At 38.0% G+C, this 14,684-nt stretch overlaps 1 protein-coding gene across 3 annotated transcripts in view; it reads left to right on the top strand.

Moving 5' to 3' along the window:
• The first annotated feature begins 340 nt into the window (after positions 1 to 340).
• Positions 341 to 14,684, top strand: part of otud7b (OTU deubiquitinase 7B) — a 39,561-nt gene continuing 25,217 nt past the window's right edge. For all 3 annotated transcript variants that reach the window (XM_082150685.1, XM_082150686.1, XM_082150684.1), the window contains exon 1: positions 341 to 566. The gene's annotated coding sequence lies outside the window, so the exon portion shown is untranslated. The remainder of the gene's footprint in view (positions 567 to 14,684) is intronic.

Below are 14,684 nucleotides of genomic sequence, written 5' to 3'. Positions count from 1 at the left end.
GATAGGCGTTTAACCTATGACTTCTGAGGTTATTCTAGATGAACATGTGGGATTGACCAGACAACATGCTGATGACATTTTTCCAGCATCAGCAAATTACGTCATGACGTTGCTCCGAATTTGTCACAGGTCCGATTTACTTTAATAGGCTCCTCGAACCGATGCCCATCATGTACTATGTGGTTGACCAACCAGCGTGGAATACTGAGCTCCCACTCTCTTTTCACATTTGCCCTTTTCTGCCCACAGGCGGAGCTTAATAGGAAATTCCAATCGCTATTGGCTCATGTCTGTGTCCGTCAAATTCAACTCTCTCTCTGATTGGCCCAAGCGGTCAGTTGAGTTTCCTTAGATGGGCGGATTTGTAGCGCCTTGGTTGACATTGTTGTTGTTGTGGGAGTAAGAATGTACTTAGTCGTCAAGTCTTTTTAAGACAACAAGCAAGAGGTATTTTTGACATTTACACAAAGCTGAACAACACATTACCTCCTGAGGAACGGATTTTCTGCGATCGAAAAGCCCAGACTGGGAGGAAATGAGAGAGAAATTCCGCGAGGCCGCTCATGGTAAGCGCGCAACTGCATTAGCTTTAGCTCCGCGAGCCTGAAAAACCCTCACGAGCGTTTTGTAACGGAACCGGGTCATTTTTCCTCAGCGTTTGAGTGTTGTTGTTGAAAGGAAAGTGTCCGTTATTTCCGCCATATCCGTAGTTTGACATCAAAATAGATGTTTTCTGTGGAAAAACTGTGTGAAAGTAGTAACGTTAGAGTGTTAATATTAAGGGAAAGTTGGCCGTTAGGTCATGTTTTAGGCTGGACACTCTGAGCGAACGGGTGACCCTTCTTTAACTGCTGAAACTAGATTAACTAACAGCCACAAACTCTAAAAGTTCAGCACAAGTCTTATTACGTGCTTTTAATTGTGTATAACAAGACTTGTTCCTCAGTTTCTGGGCTAACGCAATTCTGTGCCTCAGCAACTTTGAGAGACACTCACTGTCCGCTAGCCGAGCAGCTAACTAACGTTAACCGGCCAAGCAATGACAGTGAAAGGAGGACAAATTGTGTAGTTTTAAAGGTTTATATTAGTAAGAACTGAAAATGTGTTACAGATTAGTGAAGACGACTATTAATCTGGCAGCCAATGACTGTGGTGGCCACTCCTTTCATCCCAGTGACCCTTCATGCTTCACTGGGATTTGGTTGTCATGTAGAGGCTATGTGTGTTAGGTTATATACTAACCTGTGCATAATATTTGATTGGCATTTTGTTTCATAGCTTATTTAATAGTACAATGTGTGTCCAATTCTGGTTCGTAGTGTATATTATACAGGGTGTTATATGCTGACCTGATCTGCATCCTCACTCAAGATTATAACTAAGATAATAAACGTGAAAATATTAATATTTAATCTAACTCCAGTCATTTAGAGCATCATCTTTATTAGACAATGAACTTATTGCCCACACATTGGAACTGACATGTCATGCAGTTGACTGATAAAAAAACATCACATGTCAAGCAATTGACTAGTAAAATATTCAAATTATAAGCAGTCTTTGCTGGAGTGTTTAAACCAACAGTGATGTCGGTCCGATTGAGAATAAATGGCAGCACATCAATTGCCACAATCACAAAGGACATCAAAAACTTCATGCATCCAGGTCAATAGATGTCAATTTAAAGTACAAAAACTGCTACTGTTTTGAGAAACGAGAGTTTCATGTGATTGCAGTTTTTCAGTGGCCCGAATGTGTGTGTGAAATTGTATGGAATTGAGGTTGATAATCTACTTTTTCCCACAACTGTCCTACTTATTCCATCTTTCCTTCTTCTGGTGGAATTCGACAGACGTCATCAGAGTGTGGCGCAGTCATTACCGAACCCCGCTTAAAATGAAAGCTGTGGGCACTTGCTGCCATCAGGTTCGAATCCCTACAATGTGTGTGTACGGTTACACTCGGCTCTGAATTATTCAGCTCTGTATTTACAAGCTCTTTTGTCAGCTTGTTGTTTAGTGAAGGCAGCCACCCCTAGACATGAAAGTAGGACGTGCAAACAAAGTCTTGGGTTTTAAGACTGTTCAGGGTTGTTTTTTTTTTTTCTCTTGTGTGGACCTTGAAAATAATCGTAGCTAAGCCTTCGTAAACAGACCCACTCGTCAGCCTCATTATGATTTGACATTTTTTGTACTTGCAATATTGACATTAACATTAACATTTTAAAAACTTTGTTTTTCTTTTGACTAGTACATTTCAGTAGTCCCATGTGATATTACAAATACATTTTTTAAAGTAGAAATATTCTATGCAGTGTCTAGATTAATATGTCGTGAAAGCTGCACGCACAACAATAATTATAATACGATTTAAAAAATGCTGTTTGGTGTAATTTTATTTGATTGAGTTTAGCATGTTACACCCCACAACAGGTTACACTGAATGTCTGTATTTCATTGCCCTGGACTTTTTGTTTTATGTCTAAAGCAGGATGTTTTTACACTTTTAACCGTCCTGTCCTGTCGTTCTGCTAACCTGTAGTTGTCTGTTAGATACGTTTAGGCTCTTATTTTAATTAAGAGTGACCGTGTTGTTCAGACTAATATCATGATTGTGTGTTGCTCCTCCTGAGTTTACATCCATCGTTCTATCATTGTTTTTACCAGGCTTACAGTTTACACAGTACCTCAAAGGCCTCCTTTAAATACCAGGAAAAGTGTGTTGTTTTATGTGTGTATTTTGCAGTTAACAGGTTGAAAGTTACATGATCTTAGAGCTTTTTCCTCTGAGTCATAATCTATTTACAGCACACCTGAAACTGAAGAACAAGAGTGTGCTTTGGAGTTCTGTGCTCCATTATTTTCTTAGTCGGCTACATGGTTGTTCCTCTATGACGTTATGATTGTTTTTTGGGAACTTTATTTGTTTTAACAGAGTGCGTTAATGCTGAAAACATGCTTAAAAGTTATGCGGATAAGCATGTTTAAATGGTCAGCATATTTCATTAATTGTTCAGTGATCATTATTTGGGTTGGGCCAGGTTGCAGCAGACAGTGTCTGCATGTTTGTTATAAGAATGTTTTATTGTCACTGTTTTAAAGTAATTGGGGTAACCAGATAATGGATGCATGCAACTTCAGGCACCTGATAATACCCGATGCTTATATTCTGTGCTTTACATCACACTAGACGCGTTTCCATTACAGATTTGCGCAAAGCTTTTGCTATTTTTATTTTCCTTTTCTAAATGTCGACAAAAAACTATTGCGAAATGACGGCGTTTCCATTAACCGATGTTATGCGACTCAAACTTAATTTTTTCCTCTCGCGATAAGTAAAATCATTCCAAAAACCATGGCAACGGACGTTGGTAGGCGTTGGTATAATATATGTACTATATCCCAGCCACTGCACTAGACATTATTATTAATCGAAGGAGATGTATGTGTGTTTTCCAAGCATTAATGGTAAGGAAAAGACTCTTATCTGACCCTTGTGAGCGGCACATATGAGGTGTTTCTCCCTCATTTCTGCTTCCAGGTCTTGATTGTGGCATTTATTTGAGGTTTAGAATCCATTATTCCTGTAATTCTTTTGTCTTATATGAATTTAATAATGAACTCTGTCTCGTATTCTGTCCAAACACACATACTGCGTCATCTACGTCAGGTGACCCGTAAACTGTTCTCATTGCAGTTTTGCAAAATATTTCTTTTTCGAATTGCCTGAAAAAGCACCTCATGCGAGCGTAAACACTTTTTTTAGCGATAAATGGGAGTTTTTGCGAAATTGACGTGTTTCCATCGTGCGTATTTTCAATTCGCAATTTCAATTTGCGCAATTTGAAGGGTAATGGAAACACGTCTACTGTAGTTCCTTTTTTGACTTCTTTATTTTTTAAAGCTAATTGTGAGCTGGGTGTCAGGTAAGAACCTGCAGGTGCTACGAGTTAATTATGAAAATGTAAGTGGTGTCCCGTCACCAGTGGGTTTGAGAACAGCAGGTGAATGAGAGCAGGTGGGCTAGAGACCTTACATATCACTTACAGTGTTATCCACTGAGCCAAAATGCTCCCGCAACAATCATCTGCCCCGACAAACAGACACCATATTAAATTGATATGAGACCCTCATCTTTAGACTTTTAACAGCTATACATATAGAGAAAATATGTTTTTGCTTGATATTGAGCTGACATGAGCCATCATCATTGTGCTTTTGAGCAAAGCAATGGGGGTCTTGCAGGTTGATCCGAGTGAGTGAGTGAGTGAGTGAGTGAGTGAGTGAGTGAGTGAGTGAGTGAGTGAGTGAGTGAGTGAGTGAGTGAGTGAGTGAGTGAGTGAGTGAGTGAGTGAGTGAGTGAGTGAGTGAGTGAGTGAGTGAGTATTGTCTCTGACATGTTTCTTGATGTTAAGCTGTAGCTTTAAAATGCAGCTTTTTTCGACAGCACTGAGTTTCTAGGAACTAGCTGTTCTCTTGGTTTCTGATGACAGCCAGTGCCCACAGTTTGATTCATTCCTCTGGAGAGTCCCGCTAGCAGCATACCTCGCTGCCCCAGACCTATGCGTCAACTTCATCATATGAAGACTAGTCACATTCTTTAAGAAACCACTATTCTTCAGAGCGCCACAGATTATGCTGTGAAACAAAAGCACAACCGCTAGTCCAAACAGTGGCCAGAGAGTCAAATAAACAATGTAACCGTCAGTTTACTGTCAGTGGGCGGTCACTGGGCCCAGTGTCTGGTGTGAAAGTGTGTTGATCACATGGCTCACGCGCTGAACATCAGTCTTGATCCAGAGCTGCCGTAATCCTATCCCAGAGAAGCTGAAGAGGAGTCTTTCGCATGGGATGACATCACAGGGATTGAAGCAAAGATGCCTGGCTGTCGAGCTTGCAGCACGTGGGTATTCACATGAGCAATAGCTGCCTTAGGCTGTGGATAATTCGCGTTGAGCTGCTGCTGTGTACACTTTAGGTGCCTGTAGTTTGGTCCAAATGTCCTTCTTTAATATATATTTGTTTGCTATAGAAGAAATATTACTCTTGCTGTTTGCCCCAGTGAAAAGTCGTCCCTTGAATTGGTTTGTTTGAAGTGTTTTATTTGAACAACTAAGCAGTTAAGCTTGACTTGCTTAAACGTTTTTGTGCAGATACGTTTCTTTGAGTTTACTCATGGTCATGGTATACTTCTTTTGCTTGATCATGAAAGAGAGCATCAAATCTCATTAAATACGCCTTTTAGTTTTAAAAGCAATGTGTAAATCAAAACGCAAACCACACCCTGCCACCTTAATGTAGATTATATAACTACTGTGTCAGATTAAATACAACAACAGTCGCTTGAATTCATCATTTAAGCAACAATAGCATCCTTTGTAGGAGCCGCTGCTAGATTCCCTTGGCACAGTGAGCATTGCACATTTGTCAAATGACAGAAGCTGCCTGACGTGATCGTGCACTTTAAACTGGCTAGTTTTATAAGGTGTGTTTGTGAAATTTAAAAACATAATTGTGACAGTCAGATGTGGATCGAATAGGGGAAAAACCCAAATCATGTTCACCGAACAATATGACTCCTTGTCCAAACATTGTTTAGTTTAGGTTGGCAGACTCGCCCGCGCTGTTAAAACTGTGGCGGATTGTTTGCCAGGGTCAATGAAAACATAACTGTCGCTATCTTTTATTATTATCTTATTATCTTTTTCTGCAGAGAACAGTGGTCTTAGCCATGAAGCAGAATTGCCATTGTGCTACCACCAAGATGGCTGGCCCAGATGGACATTTATTTTTATTTTTATTTTATTTTTGCATTTCCTTCACTGATTTTGGGTGAAAATCTGTAGAGTTCAACTAAATGGATTTAATTGTAATAATAAAAAGGGTTAAATGGGCTACTACACTCTTATAGGTGTAAGAATCTGTTGAAGCAGATGTTGTGTGGGCTTGCTGATAGGCTTATCTCTTAGTATTTGTATTGTAGGATATAAGTAGACTTTAGCAAACTCTGAATATTCCCATACAAACTCTTTTAAGCTTGTTAAAAGGCACTGGGCCTCTGTTGATGTTCTAGCTCAGTCTCTGGTTTTTAAGCAAGTGGTTACACAATTCATTTATCTTCATTTTAAACATATATTTTAGTTGAACTTAGTCAATAGCTGGGTTTCATCCAAACGTGAAGCACATTTTTTTCTCAAGTTCTCAAAAAAGGGGAAAAAATGTGCATTAGGTGCGTTTCCATCAAGTTGTTCGAGTGGATGACTGTGGTATTGGTGACCTAGTAACCAACATTAAATAAAACAAGGCACACATAGAAAATGGAGACAGGACTGCAATTAGTTACTATTGGGCAGGTTATAAATTCAATCAGTGCAGCATGTAATCGCCAAGTTGAATGCTGTGCACAAAAGAAGAAATGCTGATTTTTTTGATGAAGGTACTAGCAGCAAGTGCATTACGACCACGTTGAGCCCCTTACATATGGGGAAAACAACGTCACTGAGATTTGTGGGAGGTCGTGGTGACCAGACATTTTTCTCACAACAATTCAGAATGTCAGAGAGGCCACATTTGCAATGTTATGCAACATTATTGACACCATAAGTGGAAACAGCCGATTAATCACGTGGGTTATGTCAGAATTTATAAGGCAAATGCGTTTCCATCTCCCATTATTCGCATGAACTCTTTTTCCCACAAGTCAAAAACCACCTCGAGAGCGTAAAAAAGTTAATTTCCAAAATTTGCCGTTTCCATCACTCGTTTCTGATGCGATACCTCAAAATACAAACTTTCTGTAACTAGCACGGCACAAGAAGGAAGATACGTGTTAATGCACTGGGATAAGTAAAGCTATTGCTCATTGGCCATAGCATCATGCATACATGCAGCCATCCACAACCTAACCAAGCTCCGCTCTTCAGCATAATGGTAACCATAAAAATTTCAACATAACAGAAACATATTTAACATGACTAAACATTAAAAATGAACAGATCTATCCCTAAACACATAAACAGAAACCAGCGTAGCCTACAGACTCACGTAGCCTACCTCCCACATTCAGCACAAATCTAAATGTTTATGTGCAATGTATTTGGATGCTAAACTCTCACTCAAAAAACACGTAAATTGACACTTAATGTCAACTTAATTCCTTATGCAAAGCATGCTGGGAACTAACAATCCACTACCCAGTTGATGCAACAAAAATCATTCATGTTATCCCAACACAAATGGTTTAAGTAAACTTCAATTTTAAGTAGATTGAACACAGTGAAATTGAGTTAGGACAAAATGTATAACAATTCTGTTGCTTTAGCTCATTTTAGTTAAGGCGAGACACGGCAGGCAAAAACATCGTTTTTTTTTTTACTGGTCAATTTTGAGATTTTTGGATATTTGTCTTCAATAACATGTCTTCTTTCAGACTGTGGTGAAAAAAAGTCCGAAATACACATTTAGGTCTTTATTTTACTACACTTTGTCTGTTTGCGTCAGTAGATTTCGCATAAATTCAACAAAAGTTGTTGTTGTAAATCATCCCGCTGCTCCGCGATCTCTGTCTGCTCCCTGTCATCACACACACCGTTAGAAAGCTATCTCTTCACTGTACAATGCTGTCGGATCCAAATATGGTCATTTCCTTTTTATCAGCAACCAATCGTGAAAGTAAAAGGGCTGAATGCGCAATCTCATTGGCTGATGATAAATCTTTAAAGCCCGTTTTCTCAAAATGACTGTTCTCTCATACTCCAAGTCCGAAATCTCCACTTCAGTAGCATCTATAAACACCAAACTTTCCAGTCTTGTACCTAGTTATATTTTGAAGACATTTACAGAGGGATTTGTAAATATATTATTCCTAGCCTGATTTATATAACATTTTATTCCAAAAAACATGGCGAAAATATATTTTTTTAAGGCTATTGACAGTATATTCTGATTTACAGGATAACAAAAGTAGATATCCATAAATCCCTCTGTAATTTTTTTTCCCATCTAATATGTGAACACAATGAAAAAATTATTTTTAACCTGGCTTTATCCAATACTCAGATTTCGTTTTTTTAAATATATACAAATTAGCGCTTATTTAATTAGATATTGCCTAATTTGCATATTTAAACATTAAATTACAGAAAACTTGTAATACATTTTTTTCTCATCTTAATGTAGGTAATCAACTGGGAAAGTTTCATGGTGATATATGCTAGTTAAAATGTTTACCCTATTCACCTGTAGTGTCTCGCCTTAAGTAATTTGAACAAGCAGCAAAAAAAAATAAATTTTCCACTGTATATACACGCTATGTTTCCAGTGTCAGTTCTAAACTCAGTGACACATTTCTCACTCCAGAGACCAAAAAAAGAGAAAAAAGATGACTCTCTATTCCTCATAGCTTCAAATAATTTACTGGATAAACTGTTTCTGAAATAGTGTATTACGTGATGGGCCGTGAGCGGGTCTCATTGTGAAATATTTCTCAGTATCAGTAAAGTGCATTGTGTTCTGTGGTATTCATAGCATGGGGGTTTGCCAGAAATCTTGCCCTCCTGTTTCCCCTCTGCTGTCTGTTTTGCAGACTTTACTTTGTACTTTGTGTTGCTTTTTTTGACTATGATTATATGTGGCTATTTTTAGTAGTCAAGAACAGGCTTTTCTAAACTTGGCGCTTTGCTGATAAGAGCTTGAACGTGCGTTGGAAGCTCTAGTCCCACAGAGCGTTACAAGATACTCACATTACATTTAGCCTACATAAGACTTTTGACCTATTTCCCAATATTAGAACTGACATAAAAATAGTTTTGCCATTTATTATTATTGTTTTGTATGTACTTAATTTTTTTTAACACTTTTATTTTTTATTTTTTATTTACAGGATGAACAATTAAAGTAAAAACAATATTAACAGAAGGGAGGAGAAGGAATTATGCATAAATACATCACAGATATATGCTACATAACATAGACAGCTTTATACTTATACATATCCACGCATATTCTTAAATATCATCATCATCATCATATACCTACATACCTAAAATTATATGTATGCACTAACCCCCCTATTAAAAAAAACAAAAAATAAAAACTAAACAACAAAGCCAAACTGGTGAGGTTCACCATTCTAATAACCATTACTGTCTTCTTAGTTGAGGAGGTCTTTACATTCTTTATATATCAACCACTTTTCCCAGTCCCTTTTTAAAAGCACCTTTTTTCATCTTTAGAATATTATGTAAGTTCTTCCATAACCATGATTTCTTCAATAATTCCAAACCATTGTTTACACTTCAAAGTAGTATCTTTAAGCTTTAAGTTCCTAGTTATAGTTTTTTTGCAAGGCGCAAGAAGGATCTTACATAAATATTGATCACTTTTAGGAACTATTTGTATGTACTTCATTTCATTTACTAATTTAACTTTTTTCTTTTTTTTTGCTTCAGGGAATATTATATGATCTTAGACTGAGGAAGGACAAAACATAAGGCTTGGGCTGGGTGTCGTTCAAAAATCTTCGACACCGATACCTTGACTTTGATACCATTTCCTGAACGTTACTTTTTTCGGTACCAATTTTATGAAATACGTTTTAACAAGATTACATTACATATTACCTAAAAATAACCTCACGCTCAAGCGCACGCATAAAGTTTACCACAAAGCACTGGCAAAAGTAGCCTAATGATTATGAATGTACTAGTAAAAACTAGTAACTAGAAATGCACCTTTTGATGTGGATTACATAATCAGAGAGTATATGGTTTTCGACATTAAAAGTAGACATTTCAAGCTTTCTACATGCCTATTTCTCATGTCTGTGAGCTGTGAGGCAAGTATCCTATACGCCGAGTTTCGGTTCATTTGTGACGCAGTCGAAGATGGAGAAACTTTCTTCCCTTAAATTTATTCTGATTTGTTGTCTTGTTGGTCTTGGCAGCAATGATGCTCTTGTTGTAAATATTGCATCGCACGCTGCTGGCATTGAGCCTGGTGAAATGTAGCCACACTTTAGATCTTTTCCACATCTTTTCTATGTGGGTTGGGATGCTTACACACTTCAGCATCGCGTGTGAGCCACGTCTCTGGGTGTAACCGGCGTAAACTAACGTTTATTCTTGATGCTTCGCCACAGCCAATCATGCTGCATGCTTATTGGCTCACTGACGTTGACGAGATTAACGCCATAGGTATCGAAATTTGGTACGAAAGATATTTTTTGATACTCTGGTATCGAGGCAATTCGGTCGGTGCCTAAAAAATACCCGATACCCAGCCCCACATAAGGCTTTGCTTGACCGATCAGCATTGTAGAACTTCTTGAGAAGTAAAAAAATAAAACGAATCGTTATTAAGACCAGAGAAGGGAGGTGATCTCTTTAAAAATAATTTATTACTATTACTTTTTTATTACCAGGAAATGGCAAACGCAATTGAACATATTGATTAGGAGTCACACAGGGGACTGCATTTGGACTGTTTAGCACTTGCTTAACTGCAAATGGACAAATTAACAGTGACTCTATGCTCCTGCTTAACAATTGGTTTGCTTTGCACTAATGACTTTTTAATGGCGGGATGCACAGGATGCTGAAGAGAGTATATATCTGTGGTGCAGTCCCTGAATTTCCAGAGAGCTTACACATCCCTACACAAACCCCTGAGGCAGCCCTTTGCTTTCAGTCCTCAGTGTCTCATCACTGCATGGCCTGTCTTGGTGCAGTATAGCGAGAAGGTGCAAACTGGGTTTTGAGAGCACTAGCCTATCTCTTCTTTGCTGCATCTCAGAGCCCTAGCAGTGATGTTACATAATGATACTACGCTTCCCATGCCTAAACCGATTACGCCAGCGCCAAGCAGTTAAGTTTGCAATGCTCAAATCAGATCGTTAGACTTCATTGGACATTGTTTGATTCATGCATTTGTTAATTATTCATTTTGTTCATGAAATGATGCTCAATGCACTGTTGTAATTTATATTAATCAAGTTTTCCTCCCCAGAATGTGCAATTTTATTTGCAAGAAAACTAATTTTGTCAGGTTTGTTTGGAGCGTGATTAATGACTGTGGGACAAAGTGTTTGAAAGCTTGTTTTTTTCTTTTTTTGGTGCAATTTTTGTTTTGCTTGTAGGGCAGAATCATTAAACAAAATATGTTCCCTTCGGCTGTGATTTTGGTTGCTTCTCACAGCATTTAGTCAGAACAGAAAAATGACTTGACAGTGACACTCAAATGGTCGTGTCGCAGCTGGTCAGGACATGGTGTGTGAGAGTGACAATGTTGTCAAGTTGTGATCGGTCTCTTTTTCGCTCAAGCTCAGCAGTGGTGGTGGGCTCATTAATGCAGCTCTTAAACCATGGGGAACATTCATTCAATTATCCTTAAGCTGTGACTTCTGGTGAGAAGGTCTGCTCTGTTTTTTTATTTTTTTTATTACAGTATTGCATTTGTATTTGGATCATGCTTCTTCAGTTTAGTCTGACATGACGAATTTGGATTATGAGTAGCAGATGGCTGGTTAGAGTTTTATCTTGCTCGTTTATGCTGGTATTGTGTTGTGTTCATTAGCTCTGCATGGGCGGACAACACCTGAAGAGAAATATATACCATATATTCAAACAAACGTCTTCAGCTGCTGATTCTGCTGTCATTAACTCACATTTTTGTATTCAGAGCAAATTTACTGTAACACATGATCAGTAGTATTAGTTTCCCCTTTTACAGCTCCAAAATGTATCAACAGATTTTTCTTTTAATTATGCACTTTTTGTGAATTTTGAGGAGGGATATTAATTTGACGACCGAAGCTCGTTAACCGATCACTGACTGTTAACTGACAAGTTTTGTTAAATTAGAATAATATTAAATCAGAATGGATAAGTGTATGTGATCCATTTAAAATAGTTTTTACATGTGTAATATTAGCATAAACAACAGAAGAACATGAGGATTCATCGTCACATCACTTCTGAGAATGGAGAAAAACAGAATACACTCATCTGAAAGGAATATATAAAAGGCTTCCTGTTTGTTTTCATAAGCACAATGTTTTGTTTTTGAGTGCACACATAAATACAAGTAAACTCTTTACAGTTTCAAATGAGGTCTTACCATAGACAGTAAAAGAAATGGACAAAGCGACCCCATTGGCTTCAACGGAGAAAAGTGAAGTAAATTAGAAGCTCTCACTTTCCTGATGGCTGAGCGTACTGCGCAGACTCAAACTGAGCTTGACGACGTAGATGTGACGAGAGCAACCCGTCTGTCTTCTAGTAGCTGTGCCGAGAGAAATCTGAATAATTTCCTTCCAAAACTTGCAGAGACGGAGAGTGTAGGAGGTGTCCATGAGCTTGGAGCAGGAGAAACTTTTGCTAAGTATTCTGATTAATTATTTTGTCATTTTGCCTCCACGTCCCCCTGATTGCCTGCGAGCTTCTCCTCCTGTCCATACGGTCATTTCTCTACTGTTCGACAGAGAGTCGCGTGGTTATGACACAATCGTTAGCCTGTTTTTACAAAAACTGCTTCTACGGGGCCATAACGTAAGATACAAGGTAATGGAGCCTTTTAAACATTTTCGTGTTTCTTTAGAAATAAATAATGGACAAATGGAGTCTTTAAACGCCTCAGATGTAAAGTTATTCGCTGTCAAAGTGACGCCGTGAGTCAATGGAATGCTAACAGCAGGTGATGGTCTGCTAATCAATGGCGGCGCCCGGGGAAGCTTCAGTTTCCGGCTGATGGATTACCCCCTTGGGTCTTTTTCTACTCTGATGGGCATCAGTGCCGGTCCTAGACTTCTGGGGACCCTTTGCAAAACTTTGTGTTCGTAAAAACCTACTACTAATAAGAAGCCTGCTATACAGAAATCTAATAAAGTAATCATATGTAAAAAATAAAAGACTGCATAGGTTTCCCCATATGAATGAAATATACATTGATTCTTATTAAGGTTACTATAGTTATTCAATGAGTGATTCTCTCGTTTAAGTGTCTATGTTCACTTAAAGGATTAGTTCACCTCAAAATGAAAATTTCCTAATAATTTACTCACCCCAATGCCATCCAAGATATCCAAGTCTTTCTTTCCCCAGTGGGAGAGAAATTATGTTTTTTGAGGAAAACATTTCTGGATTTTTCTTTTAACAATGGACTTCATTGGTTACCATCGTTTTTAAGTCCAAATCAATGCAGTTTCAAAAGTCTTTGAAGTGTTTAAACGGGCTGTACGCGATCACAGCTGAAGAAGAGGTTGTTATCTAGCGAAACGATAGGTCATTTAAAAAAAATATATATATAATTTATAGACTTTTTACCTTCAATAGTTCAGATTGAGCTGATCAACAAACGGACAGGGAACTACGTCATCACGTTGAAAGGTCACGCCGGCGCCGGCAATACTATTTGAACTACTATTCATATTCATATTCATCAGAATGTTATTCATATACTATTCATATTCACTGAATACTATTACTATATATATAAAATAGTAAACAATACTATTTGAACTATCCTCCTACATATGGTCGCATTGTAAACAGTGGGGCGGTACTTCTGCCGGCGCCGGCGTGACCTTTCAACGTGATGATGTAGTTCCCTGTCCATTTGTTGATCAGCTCAATCCGATTCCGAACTATTGAAGGTAAAAAGTCTATAAATTATATATTTTTTGTGAAAATGACCTATCGTTTCGCCAGATAACAACCTCTTCTTCAGCTGTGATCGCGTACAGCCCGTTTAAACACTTCAAAGACTTTTGAAACTGCATTGATTTGGACTTTAAAACGATGGTAACCAATGAAGTCCATTGTTAGAAGAAAAATCCAGAAATGTTTTCCTCAAAAAACATAATTTCTCTCCCACTGAGGAAAGAAAGACATGGATATCTTGGATGGCGTTGGGGTGAGTAAATTATTAGGAAATTTTCATTTTGGGGTGAACTAATCCTTTAAGACACAACTGACTGAATTTAAGTGAAAACTCACCAAGACGGACATTTTGACATCATTTTCTGTGTATTTGTCCATTTAAGTGCACACCCAAAGCCCAGTGTAGCTTATACTGGTCCGTGTTTGACTCCATCTTGGATTGCGCACACAGAAAGCTGGATGAGGGAGGAAGGCTACGTGAGCCCGCTGGTTTCTGTTTCAATATCTATTCACTCCCATAGTCCCCTTATAAAGCTTGGAAGAGCCAGGATATATTTTTTTTATATAACTCTGATTGTGTTTGACTGAAAGAAGAAAGTCATATACACCTAGGAGGGCTTAAGGGTGAGTAAATTATGGGATAATTTTCATTTATGGGTGAACTAACCCTTTAAATTACTTTTTAAATCATTTAGCCAATAGTATTAATCGGTCAAAATTCTTATTGTCATTTAACGGTTAACCAGTTAATTATGAGCGTCCCTAATTTTGAGTAAATATTATGAACAATTAGTGTTCGTTTAACTAACCAATGTTATATTTTAGTATGTTTTGCATTGTTTGTCATTGCACCTGCAGCCATTATTCTAGTTTCTAACTTGCTTCTGTGTTTTGTAGCCTATTTTTGGCAAGGGGGGAAAAAAAGCCAAATGTGTCATGAACTGTTTTCAAATCAGATGTCAGCTACCATAGAGAAACAAATTGTTGCCAAAGAACAAGAACTTTGTCAACTCAGGGCGTTTTCACACCT

Source organism: Leuciscus leuciscus, assembly GCF_965113295.1.
Source record: "Leuciscus leuciscus genome assembly, chromosome: 20".
In the NCBI taxonomy this organism is placed as follows: Eukaryota; Metazoa; Chordata; class Actinopteri; order Cypriniformes; family Leuciscidae; genus Leuciscus; species Leuciscus leuciscus.
This window is presented reverse-complemented; position numbering and strand designations above follow the sequence as displayed.